General features: G+C 41.1%; 1 long non-coding RNA gene across 3 annotated transcripts in view; it reads left to right on the top strand.

Moving 5' to 3' along the window:
- LOC135973160 (uncharacterized) overlaps positions 1-20,198 on the top strand; it is a 66,498-nt gene extending 46,300 nt beyond the window's left edge. For 2 of the 3 annotated variants that reach the window (XR_010589863.1, XR_010589862.1), the window contains 3 exons: positions 790-909; positions 14,615-14,706; positions 17,865-20,198. This is a non-coding gene — a long non-coding RNA (uncharacterized LOC135973160). The remainder of the gene's footprint in view (positions 1-789; positions 910-14,614; positions 14,707-17,864) is intronic. The other variant, XR_010589864.1, reaches the window with a different exon arrangement.
- The last annotated feature ends 547 nt before the right edge of the window (positions 20,199-20,745 follow it).

Below are 20,745 nucleotides of genomic sequence, written 5' to 3'. Positions count from 1 at the left end.
GGCAGAAAGTGATCATCAACAAAGCACTGAGGACGGTACTTCTATAGGAAGTGTTTTTTAGTTTCTGAAAGCTACAGAGCTACAAAGGAGGGGGAAGGAGAATACAGTTAAAGACAAAAAAAAAGACATATTTTTTTTATCCCAATAGGGTTCATGAGCCACCCTTGGGGAACTTTTGTTGACTGTACCTGATGCTTGTTGCATAATTTGGTGCATTCTAAAAAATGTGCACTCCTCTGTCATTTCTATAGGATTCTTAGGGATCTGTGGCAGGAATGACAGTGGTACCCAGTTTAAAAGGGGAACTTGGACAGAAGCAAGGAAATAAATATGAATTTGGTATCCTATGTTAACAGTTCTGTCCAATACATCATTGGTGGAGATTGAAAAAGCTTGAGATGAGTTGTTCTTGCTTTTCTTCTCTAACGTGCTTTGGTGATACTGCACAAATGCAGTCCAGCCTTAGAAATATGGTGTTCTAAGTCTTAGAGTAAATTTTTGAAAAACATTCAATCTTGATTTAAAAATTGCCAATGATGGAGCATCCACTATGACCTTTGCTAAAAGAGCCAATGGTTAATTACCCTCACTGATAAAAAATGTACATCTTGTGTCCAGTCTGAGTTTGTCTAGCTTCTACTTCTAGCCACTGGATCGTGTTTCCTTGTACCTAGCTTACCAAGAGATCCAGATCGCTCTGTATCAGTGACCTTTCTTCATTATTTACCACTCCCTCAATTTTTGTATCGTCTGCAAACTTTATCAGTGATGATTTTGTTTTTTTTCCAGGTCACGGATAAAATAATAATAATAGCATAGCGCCAAGAACTGATCTCTGCGAGATCCCCCTAGAAACACACCTGCTCAATGATGAGTCCTCATTTACAACCACATTGTGAGACCTATCAGGTAGCCAGCTTTTAATTCATGTAATGGGGGCAATGTTAATTTTATATCATTCTAGGGTTTTTTTAATCAAAATATCATGTGTTACCAAGTCAAGACTACTTTACAGAAGTCTATTATAGAAACATATTACTTTTATCAACCAAAGTTGTAATCTCATCAAAAAAAGATACAGTTAGTTTGACAGATTCTGTTTTTCATAAACTGATAATTGGCATAAATGTATTATCTTTGTTTAATTCTTTATTATCTGAGATTGGTATCAGACACTCCATTATCTTGCCCAGGAGTGATGTCAGACTGACAGGCCTATAATTAACTGGGTCATCCTGTTTAACCTTTTACCCACAACCTTAGCTTTCTTCCAGTCTTCTGGAACATCCCTTGTGTTCCAAGACTTATTGAATATCAACATTAACAGCCCAGCCAGATCCTTGGCCACTCTTTAAAAAGTCTTGAATGAACGTTTTCTGGACCCACTGAGTTAAAAATGTCTAATCTTAGTAGCTGCTGTTTAACATCCTTCTAAGATATTAGTGGAATGGAAAGAGTATTAGCACGAGCCACATGGTATTGATTCTGGTTTTTGGATTGGCACATGGTTAGGCGAGTTAGTAAAAACCATTCTGGTTTATTTGCTTAGAGGATGTGGCTGCAGCAGGGAGAGGCTCTGTTCGTTGCTCTCTGCTGCAGTGAGGGGTTAGGAGCCACTTACTAAGTTGTTTCCATCATGAAAGAACAGCTAGGATATTAGGAAATCTACCAAGAGCCCCTCCCTCCCATATACCTCACTAACAAACACCGAATGGGAGAGTGATTCACCCAACATAGACACAAGAGAGGGACACCAGAGAGGACCAATAGTCCTTCATTGTAAGAATGGAGTTTGTGGAAGCAAGAGAGCCTGTAGTTGGTCAGATGTTTGGATACTCTTCCCAACTGTGAGTCTTTTAAGATTCCTGCATTGCTAGGTTTGTAGAGAGTCTGGTTTTATGTGCAGGTTAGCTACACACAGACTGGATGACTAATAGAGCTGGATTGTCCACTGCCATGCACTTTGTGCAGTCATTTACGTGTTTGCAAGGTGGGTGTAAATTGCTACCATTCAGATTTGTGTAGCATCTTGTACCCACTTTATAGTTACTTGTCACAGGTGTGAATAACTGCACCAGTGTGCAAGACAGTGGAGAATCTGGTCCATCTTTTTGCTATGGCAAAGCTGGCTTGCTGGGTGCTGTTACCTATGGTATGGTTAAGGTAAGACTGGGTTCATCATGCTTACTCTTGCAGTTTGGCTATCTTAATGCTGGAATTTGCACTTTAAATGTTATTCCCATTGTAGTCATAATGTAAGTTCAGAAGAATCCAAAACACATGGGATGTACCGATGGGGTCATGGTGGGGGACAAGGCTACACGCTAAAAAACCAACAGCAATAACTGTTAGTTCATACTTGCTTCTCTTGCTACTGATAAGCTTAAGCCCTTGGTATCTCATCACTAATAAATCACTGACAGCAAAGCATCCGCACAACATAATAATTCTTTCATCTTTCATGGAGCGTCTGTCGTCTAATTGACACCTTTAGTCTGCAGTTTTTAGAAAACATGTTGCTCTTAATAAATGTTAACTAAGCATTAACCTGTCATTGATCTACAAGTGTGAATCAAGAGCGAAGCTGGCATGCTCTGTGGCATTTTAGACCTACATTTTGTGGCAAGGCCCTCTGATTTTTGCAGCTGTACTTTGCAGCAAATTGGGGAATATAGGAGCAATGTTAACTGATTACAAAATAGTTTGATAACTTACACAGCTTATAAGTAGGAGATACAGTGCATGGCAATTGGAGAGGCTTTCAGGAGGAGGTAGCTATGGGTTTGGCCCTGAGTTTTAGTTTACACTGTGAAAGCTTTGCTGGTATAGCTACACAAGCAAACCCTCCTAGTGCAAACATAGCCTCTACTGGCGAAAATGTCCTTTTGCCATTAGAGCATATACTGGCTCCCCAAACAAAATAAATAAGTTATATGAGTACTGCAGAAGAGCATCTGTGGCTTATAGTGGATCACAAACTAAATATGAGTCAACAATGTAATTCTGTTGCAACAAAAAAAGCAAATATCTTTTTGGATGTATTAGCGGGAGTGTTGTGAACAAGACACAAGAAATAATTCTTCCACTCTACTCAGCACTGATAAGGCCTCAGCTGGAGTATCGTGTCCAATTCTGAGCACCGCTCTTCTGGAAAGATGTGGACAAATTGGAGAAAGTCCAGAGGAGGCCTTCAAAAATCATTAAAGGACTAGGAAACATGACCTATGAGGAAAGATTGAAAATATTGGGTTTGTTTAGTCTGGAGAAGAGAAGACTAAGGGTGGACATAAGAGTCATCAAGTACATAAAAGGTTGTTATAAAGAGAAGTGTGATAAATTGTTCTCCTTAACCACTGAGGATAGGACAAGAAGAAATGGGCTTAGATTGCAGCAAGGGATAATCAGGTTAAACATTAAGAAAAACTTCCTAACCATAAGGTTAGTTAAGCACTAGAACAAATTACAGAGGAAGGCTGTGGAATCTCCTTCATTGTAGGTTTTTAAAAACAAACACCTGTCAGGAATGGTCTAGATAATACTTAGTCCTGCCTCAGTGCAGGGAACTGGACTAGATGACCTATCAAGGTCCCTTCCAGTCCTACATTTCTGTGATACTAGCTAAAGCATTTTTTTTTTTACATAACTGCATCTTCACTACAAAAATGTCATAAAAACTAAATCACACCCTTAAAGGACATTATGTTACTGACAAAAACTTGTAGGGTATACCAGGCCTTCTTCCCAGTGGCTCCATTCCTGTCACCAGTGTAGGAATTGGCCAAGGGGGAGAGGAAAGAAGGAATAGTGTTTTAAACCACACTTATATTGCTCCTTTGCTGGGGCAGCCAGCAAGCTTACTCTCCATGGTGTAAATTAGAGCAGCCTTCTGGGCTGATCCACCTCAGTGGCCCATACCTTTCTTATCCTTATTTGGTCAGTTACATTGCAGAGAATGGGACTGTCGGTGAACTGTAATATATAAGGAAATAAGCTGTCTGCAGCTATTAAAAATGTCCTGTTTTTCGCAAAGATTCATTCCACTTAAGCACAAAAGAAAGGCTTTTAATTAGACTTTTGAATCCCATTAGGAAAAACAAATACCAATATTTAACTGCTCATATATGACATGATGGAAAATTGCTAACATAATTAGATTTTTAATAGTGTTAATGACTCTTGTATCTTATTAATAAGAATTAAAGCTAATGTAATGCTATATGATGAAAAATTGTTACTGCCTGGTCTCCTATGGTTAAATCTAATACCAATCATGCCTATTTCTACAGTAAAAGATTTCAGTGGTAATTATGTCAGTTCATGAAGTCACATAGCACTATAGTATTTTATATCATCTCACCTTAATGGACATTAGACGTGAACATTTCCAGCTGATTCCAGTTAGCAGGCAGACTTTGGAGCACAGCAACTAGTTTGGTTCCTAGAAGTATAAATTCTCCCTCAGAAATTAAGGTACCAGTAAAAACAGAAGCCATATTATAAAATTCTAATGGAGTCTACTGGAATTTCCGCAAGGTGAGTCCGGGTGATGTAACAAGCAGACAAGAGACACATCTGCATTTAAGAGAGTCCACTAGTTAGGATAAGCTTTGGATAAGCAGCCAACATTTTTGGAGCATATCAAAATCAAACTGGAACTCTGAACGTTTTGAGATTTGCCCATCACTAATTTTGAATATTCTTGAGAAAATGTGCATGGAAATCACCTTGATCATATGCTTCTAAATAAGTAGTAAGCTGTATCTCAAATTCCTTCACTCAAGGGCCTGAGAGGTACATAAGAATGATGAGCAAAATAACTTTGCCATTGATTTTAGTGGATTTCTGGATCAGGCCCTGTGTGCTTTATCAATCATGAATATCATACCACACTGATTAAACTCCCGAAGTCCTGTCCTGGCATGTACCGTGCTCTATACAAAACCTGGGAAGGATTTTCTAAGCAACACATCTCCTTTGGTTGTAACAGGGTCCTAGTCAATAACCTGGAAGGGATATGAATATGTCCATAACATTCTGTAACACATTTGTTTCCTCTGAAAGAAGATAGAGGACACATGAAGTAGTCCAACGGTTATTACACACAGGGTCCACAGTCAGTCTTTACATGCCATCAACCAAGCAGAGATGTCCTGGAGGCCAAATTTAGGCTGCTAGGGAAGAGACTGAAATCCAGGACCTCAATGGTGGCATTCTCAGAAATGCTCCCAGTTCCACGCGCAGGGCCAGGTAGACAGGCAGAGCTTCAGAGTCTCAATGCGTGGATGAGACGATGGTGTAGAGAGGAGGGGTTTACATTCATTAGGAACTGGGGAAACTTTTGGGATGGAGGGAGCCTATACAGGAGAGATGGGTTCCACCTAAAACAAAGTGGAACCAGACTGCTGGCACTAAACATTAAAAAGGTTGTAGAGCAGTTTTTAAACTAGGAGATGGGGGAAAGCCGACTGCTGCAGAGGAGCATGTGGCTCGGACAGAGACTTCTCTTAGGGGAGAGTCTAATGATAGAGAATCTCCAGGTTATAGTCAGGAGCAGAGGATGGAAGAGGATAATATAAGGGCCAGATCAGATGATAAACATTCACATAAAAAAGAATCTGACACATCAGAAAAGGGCAGACAAATAAACAGTGACAAGTTTTTAAAGTGCTTGTACACAAATGCTAGAAGTCTAAATAATAAGATGGGTGAACTAGAGTGCCTTGTGATAAAGGAGGATATTGATGTAATAGGCATCACAGAAACCTGGTGGACTGAGAGCAATCAATGGGACACAATCATTCCGGGGTACAAAATATATCAGAAGGACAGAACAGGTCATGCGGGGGGCGGAGGGAGAAGGAGTGGCACTATATGTGAAAGAAAATGTAGAATCAAATGAAGTAAAAATCTTAAGTGAATTCACATGTTCCATAGCATCTCTATGGATAGAAATTTCATGTTCTAATAAGAATATAACATTAGGGATCTATTATAGACCACCTGACCAGGACAGTGATAGTGATGATGAAATGCTAAGGGAAATTAGAGAGGCTATCAAAATTAAGAACTCAATAATAGTGGGGGATTTCAATTATCCCCATATTTACTGGGAACATTTCACTTCAGGACGAAATGCAGAGATAAAATTTCTCAATACTTTAATGACCTCTTCATGGAGCACCTGGTACAGGAACCCACAAGCGGAGAGGCAACTCTAGATTTAGTCCTGAGTGGAGCGCAGTAGCTGGTCCAAGAGGTAACTATAACAGGACCGCTTGGAAATAGCGACCATAATACAATAGCATTCAACATCCCTGTGGTGTGAAGAACATCTCAACAGCCCAACACTGTGGCAATTAATTTCAAAAGGGGGAACTATGCAAAAATGAGGGGGTTAGTTAAACAGAAGTTAAAAAGTACAGTGACTAAAGTGAAATCCCTGCAAGCTGCATGGGCGCTTTTTAAAGACACCATAATAGAGGCCCAACTTCAATGTATACCCCAAATTAAGAAACACAGTAAAAGAACTAAAAAAGAGCCACCGTGGCTTAACAACCATATAAAAGAAGCAGTGAGTGATAAAAAGACTTACTTTAAAAAGTGGAAGTCAAATCCTAGTGAGGCAAATAGAAAGGAGCATAAACACTGCCAAATTAAGTGCAAGAATGTAATAAGAAAAGCCAAAGAGGAGTTTGAAGAACGGCTAGCCAAAAACTCCAAAGGTAATAACAAAATGATTTTTAAGTACATCAGAAGCAGGAAGCCTGCTAAACAACCAGTGGGGCCCCTTGATGATCGAGATACAAAAGGAGCCCTTAAAGACGATAAAGTCATTGCGGAGAAATTAAATAGATTCTTTGCTTCAGTCTTCATGGCTGAGGATGTTAGGGAGATTCCCAAACCTGAGCCGGCTTTTGGAGGTGACAAATCTGAGAAACTATCACAGATTGAAGTGTCACTAGAGGGGGGTTTGGAATTAATTGATAAACTTAACATTAACAAGTCACTGGGACCAGATGGCATTCATCCAAGAGTTCTGAAAGAACTCAAATGTGAAGTTGCGGAACTATTAACTAAGGTTTGTAACCTGTCCTTTAAATCGGCTTCTGTACCCGATGACTGGAAGTTAGCTAATGTAATGCCAATATTTAAAAAGGGATCTGGCAGTGATCCCAGCAATTACAGACCGGTAAGTCTAACGTCGGTACCGGGCAAATTAGTCGAAACAATAGTTACGAATAAAATTGTCAGACACATAGAAAAGCAATAGTCAACATGGTTTCTGTAAAGGGAAATCGTGTCTTACTAATCTATTAGAGTTCTTTGAAGGGGTCAACAAACATGTGGACAAGGGGGATCCAGTGGACATAGTGTACTTCGATTTCCAGAAAGCCTTTGACAAGATCCCTCATCAAAGGCTCTTACGTAAATTAAGCTGTCATGGGATAAAAGGGAAGGTCCTTTCATGGATTGAGAACTGGTTAAAAGACAGGGAACAAAGGGTAGGAATTAATGGTAAATTCTCAGAATGGAGAGGGGTAACTAGTGGTGTTCCCCAAGGGTCAGTCCTCGGACCAATCCTCTTCAACTTATTCATAAATGATCTGGAGAAAGGGGTAAACAGTGAGGTGGCAAAGTTTGCAGATGATACGAAACTGCTCAAGATAGTTAAGACCAAAGCAGACTGTGATGAACTTCAAAAAGATCTCACAAAACTAAGTGATTGGGCAACAAAATGGCAAATGAAATTTAATGTGGATAAATGTAAAGTAATGCACATTGGAAAAAATAACCCCAACTATACATACAATATGATGGGGGCTAATTTAGCTACAACAAGTCAGGAAAAAGATCTTGGAGTCATCGTGGATAGTTCTCTGAAGATGTCCATGCAGTGTGCAGAGGCGGTCAAAAAAGCAAACAGGATGTTAGGAATCATTAAAAAGGGGATAGAGAATAAGACTGAGAATATATTATTGCCCTTATATAAATCGATGGTACGCCCACATCTCGAATACTGCGTACAGATGTCGTCTCCTCATCTCAAAAAAGATATACTGGCACTAGAAAAGGTTCAGAAAAAGGCAACTAAAATGATTAGGGGTTTGGAACGGGTCCCATATGAGGAGAGATTAAAAAGGCTAGGACTCTTCTGCTTGGAAAAGAGGCGACTAAGGGGGGGGGATATGATTGAGGTATATAAAATCATGAGTGATGTGGAGAAGTAGATGATCTCCTGAGGTCCCTTCCAACCCTGATATTCTATGAGTCTGGACAAGTGGATAAGGAAAAGTTATTTACTTATTCCCATAATACAAGAACTAGGGGTCACCAAATGAAATTAATAGGCAGCAGGTTTAAAACAAATACAAGGAAGTTCTTCTTCATGCAGCGCACAGTCAACATGTGGAACTCCTTACCTGAGGAGGTTGTGAAGGCTAGGACTATGACAGCGTTTAAAAGAGAACTGGATAAATTCATGGTGGTTAAATCCATTAATAGCTATTAGCCAGGATGGGTAAGGAATGGTGCCCCTAGCCTCTGTTTGTCAAAGGATGGAGATGGATGGCAGGAGAGAGATCACTTGATCATTGCCTGTTAGGTCCACTCCCTCTGAGGCACTGGCATTGGCCACTGTCAGTAGACAGGATACTGGGCTAGATGGACCTTTGGCCTGACCCGGTACGGCCGTTCTTATGTTCTAGTACATGCATTAGTTTGTTTTGTAAAGTGTCAGTCCAATGCAGCTACAGAGATAGTCAGGAACTATATTTTGGTTTGTGTGTGGGGTTTTTGTTTGTTTGTTTGTTTGTTTGTTTGTTTGGGTTTTGTTACTCAGGTTTCTTTCCAATCTAGCATCTCTCTTGTTCTAGCCCCTGTCGTCACTTCTACTGTATTTCTTTGTGAAGAAAATTGCATACTGGCCCTTAGGCTGCATTTCGTTCTGGCATTCAATAATAATGAACAGTGTGTAAAGATCTGTAATCAAAAGGTAAACATTCCAGCATTGTGTACAAATAACTCCTCAGATATTTATCCTGAGAGACAGCAAGGTTAACATTACATCAGGGAATGCTAGAGAAAACCTACCTGGTGGTAAGCAGATTACTTTCTTTTGTTTTGTTTTTAACTGTTTCCTGAACATATTCAGTTTATTAATCTTTCAGCATAAAGTTGAAGCAGAAGTGAGGCTGTTTTAACATGACAGTTCTCTAAAATATATTCACCTATTCTCCCACTTCTCATCCTGATTCCCAATTAAACAGTGGACATCTGAGTATTCTAAGGCTTTGTCTAAACATAGAAGTCATACTACTTTAATTATATTGGTGCAGTTAAAGTGGTATGATGATGCCCCTAGATTTGATGCAGTTGTAATAAATCTCTCTCCCAGGTTTGTTGACTTTATCAGAAGTTTTTGAACTTTTTCTATAGATCTGCATGAACTTAAGCCATGATTTCTTCCCTCCTCCTGCTCAATTCTAGTCAGGATTGGCATGCGACATCGTGCTGTCCACACCAGCGCTTTTGTCAGTGAAACTTATATTGGTCGGGGTGTGAAAAAAACACACAAAAGTGCTAATTTAGACAAAGCCTTGGTCGCCCAACCTGTGGAGTAAGTGGGCAGGGAGTGGGATAGTGTGGGGAGTGAGTTGAGCTTTGACTCTACCCTCCTCCACAATGTGCCAGTCATCACATCTGAGCCTGTGTGGGGATGCTATAAATTGCTGAAGGTATAGGCCTAGAGCAAGTGGGGAAAGGGTGAGATTTGTGCATGGTGCTTCCCAAGACTACTCCTGGGATGGGGCAGTTTACACATCACCCCTTGCTCAGACTGGTGCCTAAAGGCACAGTCTTGCCCATAAAATCTTATTCTAACGTGTTATCAGTGGCTTTTCTTTAATGACCTTCTTTCAACAATGTTTCCTTGGCTTCATGAACTACCTGTTTTATTTTCTGGTAAAGCACTGAGGTACCATGGGAGACAAGCACCTAGTACACATCAGACGGGCAGGCAGATCAGTCTATGGTAAATTCTTTTACACAGGGCCGGATCCAGGCACCAGCTGAGCAACCTGGTGCTTGGGGCGGCAGATTGTTGGAGGCGGCATTCCGCCCAATCCTAGGGCAGCACGGACACTTTTTTTTTTTGTTCTTGTTCCGCTCCGGCCGCCCTGTAGGGGGTGGCAGCGCGGAGAACCAGAGTGCCCTGCAGGGCAGTCCTCTTCCTTCCCTCCGTGCCGACCGGAGCGGAGCCCTCACGGCAGGCAGCAGGAGGCGGCGCAGCGGGAGGGGCCACGTGGCAGCGCCCCTGCTGTAGCCTTGGCCGCCCCCTTCTCTCTCTCTCCCACCCGCTCTCTCCCCCTCACCCTCCCCCAGCCGGTCCCCCTGCACCCGCGCTCCGGCTGCGCCACACGTTTTTTTTTTTTTTTTGCTTTGCCGTTCTGGCCGCCCCCCCCCCCTTTTTTTTTTGCTTGAGCCGGCCCTGCTTTTACATAACACATCCAGCAGAAGCAAAGCAAAAGCTGTCAAAATAGCCAGTTAATTGAGGCCAATCAATTGTCTGAGGCCGTGGATATGGATGATTCTGTTATAAGAACAGAGGGATAAACTGGGAGTCTCTGAGAAATCAGAAATGACACGCTACCTGATGTATTTCCATGTGCCCTTTTGAAAATCGGAGACATTGCTTTCCAAGATTTACTATTTGGTTGTTTAATTATTTTCCATTTCTTTAGCATGAGATGTTCTGAAAAATATTAGGTTTATCTGCTTCCTCTGGGTCAGATTTTACCCCATTACTCACCATGAATAGCATCTCTGCAATGAAGAAAATGGGACTTTTGGGCATAAGTAAGTCTGGCAGAATCAGGCCCTTTATTTTTAGCTTGTCTTATACAGTGAAAAACCACTGAGATGAAAACATTTAATTCACGTGAAAACCTGTTGGTGACAGCAAAGTTACATTTAAGCAGCATGCACTCACACACACAGGCAGCAACATGCTGATTTCAGCCTTGAACATTCACATGGAAGGATGGACACAGTTTAACAGATTTTCATTAAATTGCTTAATTACACTGATACCAAAAAGCACCTGGTTTCTTCTATTTGTAAAGTAATAGTCTGACCCAATATCGCCTCAGAAGTAAAACAATGGCTGAGAAGAAATTGCAGGTGCCTGGAGAAAACAAACTGTATTTCTTTCAAATAGGGGCAAAAATTCCTATGGATTAAAGAAGTAGGTAAAACCCTATATTTCATACTAACTAACTATGAACTCCCTTGCGAAATGCACCAATTTGTAAATAAAAGGCCATATCAATACATGAGAGGAGTCAGGGCAGGTGTGGGCATAGAATATCATCCAATGCTTCCAGCTAGAACAAACTAATTCGTTCCTTGAAGTTCATCTCAGTAGATGGATGGTTCTGGTTTCCCTTTGCTCCCTGTCTTACCCCAACTTTGACATAGCCCTAAAAGTTCTGAGATGGCATCATCTAGAATGGAAGGATTCAGATCAGTTTGATTCCATCTAGGCAGGATCTGGTAGAAAGGGTGTGACTGCAAGCTGTTTTTGACCATTTTATGAAAACCGAACAGTCAGTCTTATTCCTGGTCTCTGCCCCATGCCCTCTTGTGCTAGATATTAGTGTACTAGGACCTTATGTATATCAGTAGGAGCCATTTTGGGGAAGATACAGGCTAATGAGAGATTATGTGGAGGATTAGAAGTGGGACATAGCTGTATTGGAATGAGAAAATGGGTCATCACTACAGCAGTGCACTCTTTCCACATTAACCACAACCCAAAACTTGAGTCATATTCCAGGGTAAAATCCTGGCCCCTCACTGAAGTCGATGGGAATTTTGCCACTGATTTAAGTGGCATCAGGATTTAACACAAGAATAGACCTGATCGGGATTTTTTTGGTGCAGTGTTTTTTCATTGGAAAAATGCTCATTCAGTGAAACTGAAACTTTTTTGGCGGGAAGGGTCTGTTCTGATACACTCTTTGACTCAATGTTTTTGATTAAAAATGCTTAGAAATTGTTTCAAATTTTTCAAAATTATTCTTGTTTTCTGGTTCAAATCAACTTTTCATTTAGAAATGTAAGCTAATTATAGTGAAAAACAAAAGTTCAAAATTAAAACAGAATGTTTCAAAATTGTCAAAACAAAACATTTCAATTGATCGGAGCCAACTGTTTTTTTTTCTTCAAATATGTTGATTTTGACTTTGGTCCTGGTGTAGGATGGGAATGTTTTTCAAAACCGCGAAAATTTTCATAGATGGAAAAACTGTTTCCAGCCTCCCTCTGTTGCAGATCCTTTTGGAGAAGCTGAATCACATTATAGGCAAAGTTTTGAACAAACCTGCAGGCTATTTTGAGTGAACCTGGGATGACTTTCAAGAGAATGTAGGAAAGTTTATGGTATTGTTTGGAAAGTACATTAGCCGGTGGCAGCTGGCAGTTTTGCTCAAACCCAAAGAATCAAAGCAAAACCAGGAAAAAAAGATTAATACCACACCCCTGAATGGAGACAGCTGAGTTTGATGCAACATTAGCTGTGGAAAATGTTAGGGATTTTGGCATTATTCTTATGAAATATGGGATTCACTTTCCTTATTTAATCTTGTTCTGCTTGTTACCTCAAAGAGTAAACTTTTTCCCAAGACACTTGCTGGTAGTGGGGAATGCTTAGACTAGTGTGTGTTCTGTAGCCATGACTGAGTTGCATGAGTGGACTACTAAGACTCATTAACATTTGAATAGATCTCCTTGGGCAATTCAATGGATGAGCTAAGCAATGGATTACCTGGTGGGGAACTTTGATCACCTGATGAGGCTGACAAAGGAATCCAAAAGTTATTTAAAACAACAACAACAAGATCTCTTACCAGCCATTTTAGAGAGAGATGAAGGAAGTTGGCTCCAGGACAAAAAAGACATTGCATGGTTGAGTGAAGCCATGAGCTGATGGAGAGTGGGGGCTGGGCACTGTAGAAGACCCTGACCAGAGACTACTTAAGGATAGTGAGGAAACTGAGGTAGGGAAAGGCATGTAGGTGTTATTGTATATATCCTGTTCTCTCTAAAGAGTAATTGTGTTACAAACCTTTCCAAAGCCTGTGTCTGTGTGCTTCAATTAGTACATGTCTATGAAGAGATAAATGCTGAGTATCCATCGGGGGAGCTTGACCAGGGCTGTCATATTAAGCAAACTAGAATTAAATCATGGCCAACCTGTCCATCCTCCCCTTACGTCCTAGGGGAGGAAACTAGTGATGTTTTGAATTCAGTGGTGTATGATAAATGTGCTAAGCTGGCAAGGAAAATATGCAACTTTACAAAGACTGTCTTCTCTCTGTCTGTGTGATAAAACTACAATAAAAATCTAACTGGCAATATCCAGGGATCGTCTCATTTTACCCTTATCTGATAAGATATAACTCTAGATTATCATATGCATTCCCTGGAGATGAGCCATTCAGTTTGCTAGTAATCAGGCTACTTATTTTTGTAGCCTTTTTTCATTTTGTGGACAACTGCCCAGATTTCTGCCAAATTATTTCACTGGGGGAAGTTTGCTGTCTATACTGAATGTGCTTTTCCAAACAGAAAATTAATATAAGTAATTTAAGATTTTTTTGTTTTAACAAAAAGCTATTTTACTGTCAACTGAGGCTTTTTATTTCAAGTTGTACAAAAATCTGGATCCCACATCATGAAACTTTTGCAGCCAGGTTGAGGAATTTCAGGGAATTTAATGACCACTTTTTTTTCTATTGTAAAATTTTGCCCAATTTTTGTCAGACTGAAAATCAAGTATTGTTTGGCCAATTTAAGTAGAAGTGATGGTTCTTTTGCATAAAGGAAATTTAAAAAGTATTTTCTCACTACAGCAGGGGTTCTCAAACTGGGGGTTGGGACCTCTCAGGTGGTCGCGAGGTTATTACATGCGAGGTCGCAAGCTGTCAATCTCCACCCCAAAGCCCGCTTTGCCTTCAGCATTTATAATGGTATTAAATATATTAAAAAGTGTTTTAATTTATAAGGGGGGGTCACACTCAGAGACTTGCTATGTGAAAGGGGTCACCAGTAAAAAAGTTTGAGAGCCACTGCACTACAGGCAGTCCTTGGACTTGCGACACAATTGGTTCCTGAGAATCGTGTCATAAGTTGAAAATGTCGTAACTCGAATTTCCCATAGGAACAATATCAGATTCAGCGTTGTAAAGTCGAAACTGATGTCATAAAGTCGAAACAAGATGACAATTTATAAACTTTGTAAGTGCCATTCGTGGTAACTCGGATGTCGTAAAGTCGAGGACTGTCTGTATTTCGTAAACCAGGGCACTGCGCTGGTGTGAGGATGAACTAGATCGATATACCGGGTCTTTACATATTCTGATTTCTATGAGCTACCCTTTGCCACAATGACTCAGTGCCTAGTAATAGTGTTGTCGTGGTTGTTATCTCAGAAAGGAAATGTGGAACAAAAATAACCAATTTACTGCTCCTTTGCTGCAGGGGTTAGAAATTTTGAATTTTGGAAACCTTTGACTGACATGTCTTATTCTTCCTTTGTTTGTCTGATTTTGTTTAGACTGTAAACTGTTGAGGGAAGCGACCTATCTTACAAGACTGTAAACTCCATTCCTGCCTAATGGGCTAGAAAGTAGAGCTGATCAGAAAATGGTAAATATTAAAAAAAACATTTTTAAAATTGTTATTGCAGAAATGTTTTGGTTTTTTGGTAATGAAAAGCCAAAATTCTGGGTGTTTTCAAGATTAATTTTTTTCTGAAAATTCAGATAAATCAAACTTTTTTTCAATAAAAGGCCATTTCTTGTTGCCTAAATTTTCAAAGGATTAATTTTGACTGGCTCTGTTAGATCATTCAAGTCAAATGATAATAATATAAATAATTATTATAGCAGATTCAATGAATAGTTGACTTGATGTTTTCTGTTATCTCAGTTTTGTGTTCTTGCAGAATGGAATTACATGTCTTAGTTGCTCTTCTTTTTTGCAAGGGCACTGTCTGAACAGTTACAATTCTGAGACTCTGCTGCCTGTGTTAGGTATTTTAGCCCTTTTTAAAGCACCCTGTGGGAAAGGTTCGTTACCAGATTTGTCAAGCACTTTCTATCTAACAAGCTTTTCTTTTTACTGGATTTCTGGAGAGTGCTGAGGGTGACTTTTTTCTGTGATTGATTAAGGATCTTTTAAAAAAGCACAAAGTCTCTTTCTGTCTCATTATTTACACTTGAGACGTGGTTACTGTTCCCCCCCCCTCCCCCACACACACACAGTTTGAGGTGGATGAACTGCTATTTTTCTATCAGTGCAGCTTTTGTAATTACAATGGGATTTAGGTAGTCATGGTGAGGTGAGGCTCAGGACAGTGAGACTAAGGGCATGTCTATATGTACAGTTCATACATAAGTACATAAGGTACAGCTACGCTTCTGCAATGCGTCTGGTAAAGATGCTCTATGCCAATGGGAGAGAGCTTTCCCATTAGCATAATAAAACCACCTCTGCGAGTGGCAGTGACACCGCTTATGTCGGTGTAGCTTATATCACTCAGGGGGTGACTTATTCATACCCCTAAGTGAAATAAGTTCTGCCAACATAACCTTTAGTATGTACATAGTCTTATAGCAGGAGAAGGGAAGTAAACAGATCTGTTAGATGAAAGTTTGGCTTAGGTGCTCAAAAGTAAAACTTTTACCAGTACTTACCGCTGTTAGCTCATATAGATGAGGCAGCTTTCTCAAAATGAGGCTGACTGATGGAAGGAGCTGTAGACATTAAACAGAGGTGAACATAGATGGTTGACTGGAATTTGTATGACTAGCAAATCCAGCTGCCCATCTCTAAAGCCATGATGCTACACCTCCTCACGTCCTCTTGTGATGTGACACTAGACTACACAACAGAATGCGACATAATCTAGCCCAGTGGTCCCCAACGCAGTGCCTGTGGGTGTCATGGCACCCGCCAGGGCATTTATGTGCACCCGCCTAGTGCTCAGCAGGGGAGAGAAGCTACGGCCCCGCGCCTGACAGGGACAGAGAACTCAGGCTGTGGGCACGGTGTTCTCTGTTCCCAGCAGGTGCAGGGCCCACCTAGTGCCCAGCAGGGGAGAGAAGCTGCGGCCCCGCGCCTGCCGGGAACAGAGAACTCCGGGGCTGCGGGCGCCAGTGTTCTTGGTCCCTGGCAGGCGCGGGGCCACAGCTTAAGCCGGAGAGAAGCCGTGGCCCTGCACCTGCTGGGGACAGAGCACTCCGGGGCTGCAGGCTGCAGGCGCCGGTGTTCTCTGTCCCTGGCAGGCGCGGGGTCCGCCTAGTGCCCAGCAGGGGAGAGAAGCCGGGGCCCCGCGCCTGCTGGGGACAGAGTACTCCGGGGCTGCGGGTGCCCATGTTCTCTGTCCTCACGGCTTCTCTCTGGCTTCTCTCTTCTCTCTGGATTCATATATTATGTAATATTAAATATGATGTTTTTCGTATTATTTAATGTACAAATACAAAATAAGCCTTGAAAAATCATTGGCGCCCACCACACTCTTCTGAAAACATGAATGTGCTACTGGCCACAAAAAGGTTGGAGACCACTGATCTAGCCAATTGCATCAGGAATAGGAAAAATCAACATTTGCTGTCTATCAGTTTGGATAGTGAGACCCTTATCAGCTCTTATAGTGTTTGTAAGCAGGTTAGAAGGATAAGTGTCCATAGTTTGCCAGTTCAACAGGTCTCTGCTGATAACACCAACTAGCATATGGTTAACTCTGTGTAAGAGAAATAACTTATTAGCAGCTTTCCCTCTGCATTAGAGCACTATATCTTAAGCTTCAGGTAGAAATGCAAACAAAACACGGATTGGTTAAAGGTACATAAGGAAGGTTTATGAAATGGTTTAACTCCCTGGGACTAGTTTTGGCCTCCGCTATGATCCCTTTATAAAGACCCCTCAGGGAATTCCCCCCAGGTCAGGGGGAACATAGGGGAGGGAATGCCACCGATCAGAGTTCTATCTGTTTATCCAATAAGGGAACAGGAAACATGCCATGTGACTTAGGTGACTGTGACAGATAGGTATTCATCTGTCAGTCTGTCATATGTGATAGGAAGCAAAATAAAGTTATGAGGGAACTATAAGAAAATGCAGACCCCAAAAGACAGACAACAAACTGGAGTTAGGTTGACACCTCTAGTCAGGACAGTTAGCATGAAAAGCATGCCTTAGTTATGAATCAAGTTGAGACAGCCTTGGAGGGGGGATGTCCATTTGGAAATAAGATGCAAGCGAGAACTATTGTGTGTTCCCAACTTCAAAAGAACTCTTTAAATTGTGGAAGTGTCCCAGGAAAAATAGGAATGACAACAGTTTATCCAAAGCAGCAAGTACAATCCTGAATGGATAGGGAAATGTGCAATAGACATGACTTTGGAGGTGGTCATATTTGTTCTAAGGGTGCATATGAGGGAGGCAATAGCTTGTGAGTGAGTTGAAAGTGGCATATTGTTGTAGGAGCAGCAGTGATCTGTATGCTCTGTATAACCTGTAGGTTCAAAAGGTCTGCTACACCATCCCCCACACACCTTTTTGTCTCCTCTCCCTCTTTGAATACCTCTGAAGTGGCTTTCCCCCTCCCACTCCCTCCTGGAATGCTTGTGGGATGAATGGGCTGCTTGAACAGCTGGAAGATCAGAATTGCTCCAAGGTAGACAAGGTGTTTGGAACTCTAATTAGGCAGCAATCACACGCCCAATGCATGGACACTGCATGGACACTGCCCAAGGTGGAGTGGGACCAAATAGATGCTACCAAGTCATCTCTATTTGCAGGCCATGAGGAGCAGGTCCTTAAAAGGGGAAGGGGCCATGTGCTCGGCAGTGCACTCACAAGATTGTACCTCCCGGAAGGCCCTCCACCCAGACTGCCTGGCCAGTGGTTCACCGCATTGCATTTCATTGTGCCTCTGGAAAACTTACCTTCATCGCACCATCCATCGCTGCACTGTGGGACACTTGCCTTGAAGGATCCTGACATCTCCAGTGCCGTGCCTGTCCTGGGACCATGAGTATGCGAGTGTGAGTGTGACCCCCCTCCTTCTTTTAAGCTTAGCTATCAGTATAATAAATGTGCTGCTTTCTGCCAAACTCTGGTGGGTCATTAGTCCTCCCTAAGCTTACTAGCTGGCCCAATTTTGGGTAACATATATTAAAGAACATGAGAGTATAACTGAGGAACCCCAGAGAGCAAGAGATGAGATATCAACCAAAAGCAGTATGACCCAGTGAATATGGCATTAGCCTTGGGGGTCAAGAGACTTGGCTCCTGTTCCTGTCTCTGCTGCTGACCTGCTGTGCAATCTTAGCAAGTGTCTCAGTTTCCTCAGACATAAACTGAACCCCCATCAGTTACACGGCATAAAAGAAATAAAGTAGTTGCATTAAAATGTTGTCACAGGAAAATGAATGTCTTTGCATCTCAAAAGCATGAATGTAGTACTTGGAAATTGTCCTGTAAACATTCTGTTTCTTCAGCATTATCACTTAAACACAAATTATGCAGTGTGCTTATTAAAGCTTTATTACAGGCATTTTAAAGCATTAGTACATTTTCTTAAGTCAAACTTGGCATGTTATTTGTATGGGGCATTTTGGATATGTACAGCTTTCTCTCCCATTCCCCTCGCCCTCCTTTATCAAAGGTTTTTAAACGAATAGAGCATTTAGTGGGATTTGTAGTCCTCATTAAATGAATGTGATCCTGGATTTATCTTGCCCTACGGGTAAAAGCTTCTTATTCTTTTCATTCCTCTGCAGAGTTGTTCAGATGGAACACATGACAGAAGAAACTGCCACATTGGCAGAATCTGATTCCAAAGGGAGTGAGTGTTTCTAATGGCTAGACCAGGGGCTGGGAGTTAGAACTAGTTTTCTGCTTGGCACAGCTAGGCAGCTGAAGAGCGAGGGGGGCAAAAGTGGCTCTTAGTCACTTCCTGTGTCCTGATCAAGGGCCTTGCCAGGGGCCAGACTGATTCCCTGTGCAATTTAGAGCAGCTTAAAGGCTGCTCTAACAAGTTCTGGCTTACCAATGAATTTCATCAGAGTGAAGTGTGCTCCAGTGCTACTTTCTCCAGTATCTGGGATGCCTGCTTCCACCCCCTATGCTCAGGGGCCATCTGCAACAGCTTTACACCAGCTAAGAACTCCCCTCTTCCCCCCGCTGGAGGAATCTCCAGTTGCCCATTTAGATGTTTAAGATCTCTTTGCATCACTTTGAGTTGGCCCATGGATTCTAAACCTGATTCTGCCACTGACTGACTGTGTGACCTTCAGGAAATCACTTAATCTCTCTGTAGCTCAGTTCACCCATCAGTAAAATGCATTCAGTCGTGTATTTAGCTGTAAGACTGTTCTGACTTTCTGTGCACTGCACCTTAAATCCCAATGCACTCTGCTGTCTACAGAGACAGGCAGCCATTTCATGTTCTGTTCAATGCAGACTAGTACAGAAAGAAAAATCACACGCTTTGCTTTCTCATGAAGAATAAATATGATCTTTTTGGTTGGTTTATTTTCTTCATCTAAAATGAAAGCTCTTCCTGTCTGAAAGTATATGCTTAGTTAATGTTTATGGAGAAACAAAAGTGATATTAAAATAATGAACTAGGCACATTTTATCAATTAAAAAATACCACACAGGGCTAGTGAAAGCTTTTTTTTAAAGCTATCTACTATCCTCAGATGAACGTTGCCATATACTAGTAAATGCACTGTGTTATTGTTGGAGAATGTGTATTGAGGAAGGATTCTTTTCTTTTAGTACAGTTTTCACACCATGTCACTCATAATGGCCTTACTGATGAAGAACATAAGAGCCAGTTCTGATGGTGGAAACAATTACTATTTAACTCAGCATTCCATGACTAAACTTTGAGCTGGGAGTTCTAAGTGATATATGAGGCCATCTTTGATAAAAAGCCCATCGAATATTTATCTCCTCAGCAATATCAACTAGCAATTGTTCTGAGAAAAAATGCTGGAAATATGCAAGAAAGTGTGAGTTTTTCTTTGTAAGGTCTCTGACGCTCGCATGATGGACAGTAAACTCAGCTATATTATTTCTCCTTTGTCTGAACCAGCATGTACCTCAGCCCACACAGAATCTGTTCATGCTTATAATGGTTTTATTTTTCAAAATTAAATTTAACCTCCTCCCTACTGTCCTCCACTTTCTGCTTATTTTCATCTAGTGTTTCAAAATTACTCCCATTGTTTGCATCAGTGTATTCTGCCATTTCTTGATCCCTTGACTCCACTTTTATTTGTTCCTTCAAAAATTCTCATAATTAGCAATGTCATATTTTAATCTTTATTTAAACTTGTGACATTTTCCCCATCCCTTTTGCCTTGAAACACTTAAAAAAAACCCCACTGAGACAGAGGAAATAAGCAAGCTTCTCATTGTGTTTTTTATCTATTGTGTAAATTAATCTTTCTTTCTCACTTTGGCTAAGCTTACTTTAGTTTTTCTCCATTTTCATATTTTGGAATGGTAATTGGGAAAACTCTCAAAGGTTTTCATTCTCCCCTGCTTGTTATTGGTTTTTATCTTTCATCTTCTCATTTTTCTCTCCCCTTCCTTATTTTCCCCTTTGTGTACATCTCTCTCTCTCCACGTTGTTTATCTCTATTTCACTCTCTTCTTGCTCTCACT

This window comes from Chrysemys picta, chromosome 8 (assembly GCF_011386835.1).
Source record: "Chrysemys picta bellii isolate R12L10 chromosome 8, ASM1138683v2, whole genome shotgun sequence".
NCBI classification, from domain to species: Eukaryota; Metazoa; Chordata; order Testudines; family Emydidae; genus Chrysemys; species Chrysemys picta.
The sequence above is the reverse complement of the archived record's forward strand: the minus strand, read 5'-3'. Positions and strand labels throughout refer to the sequence as shown.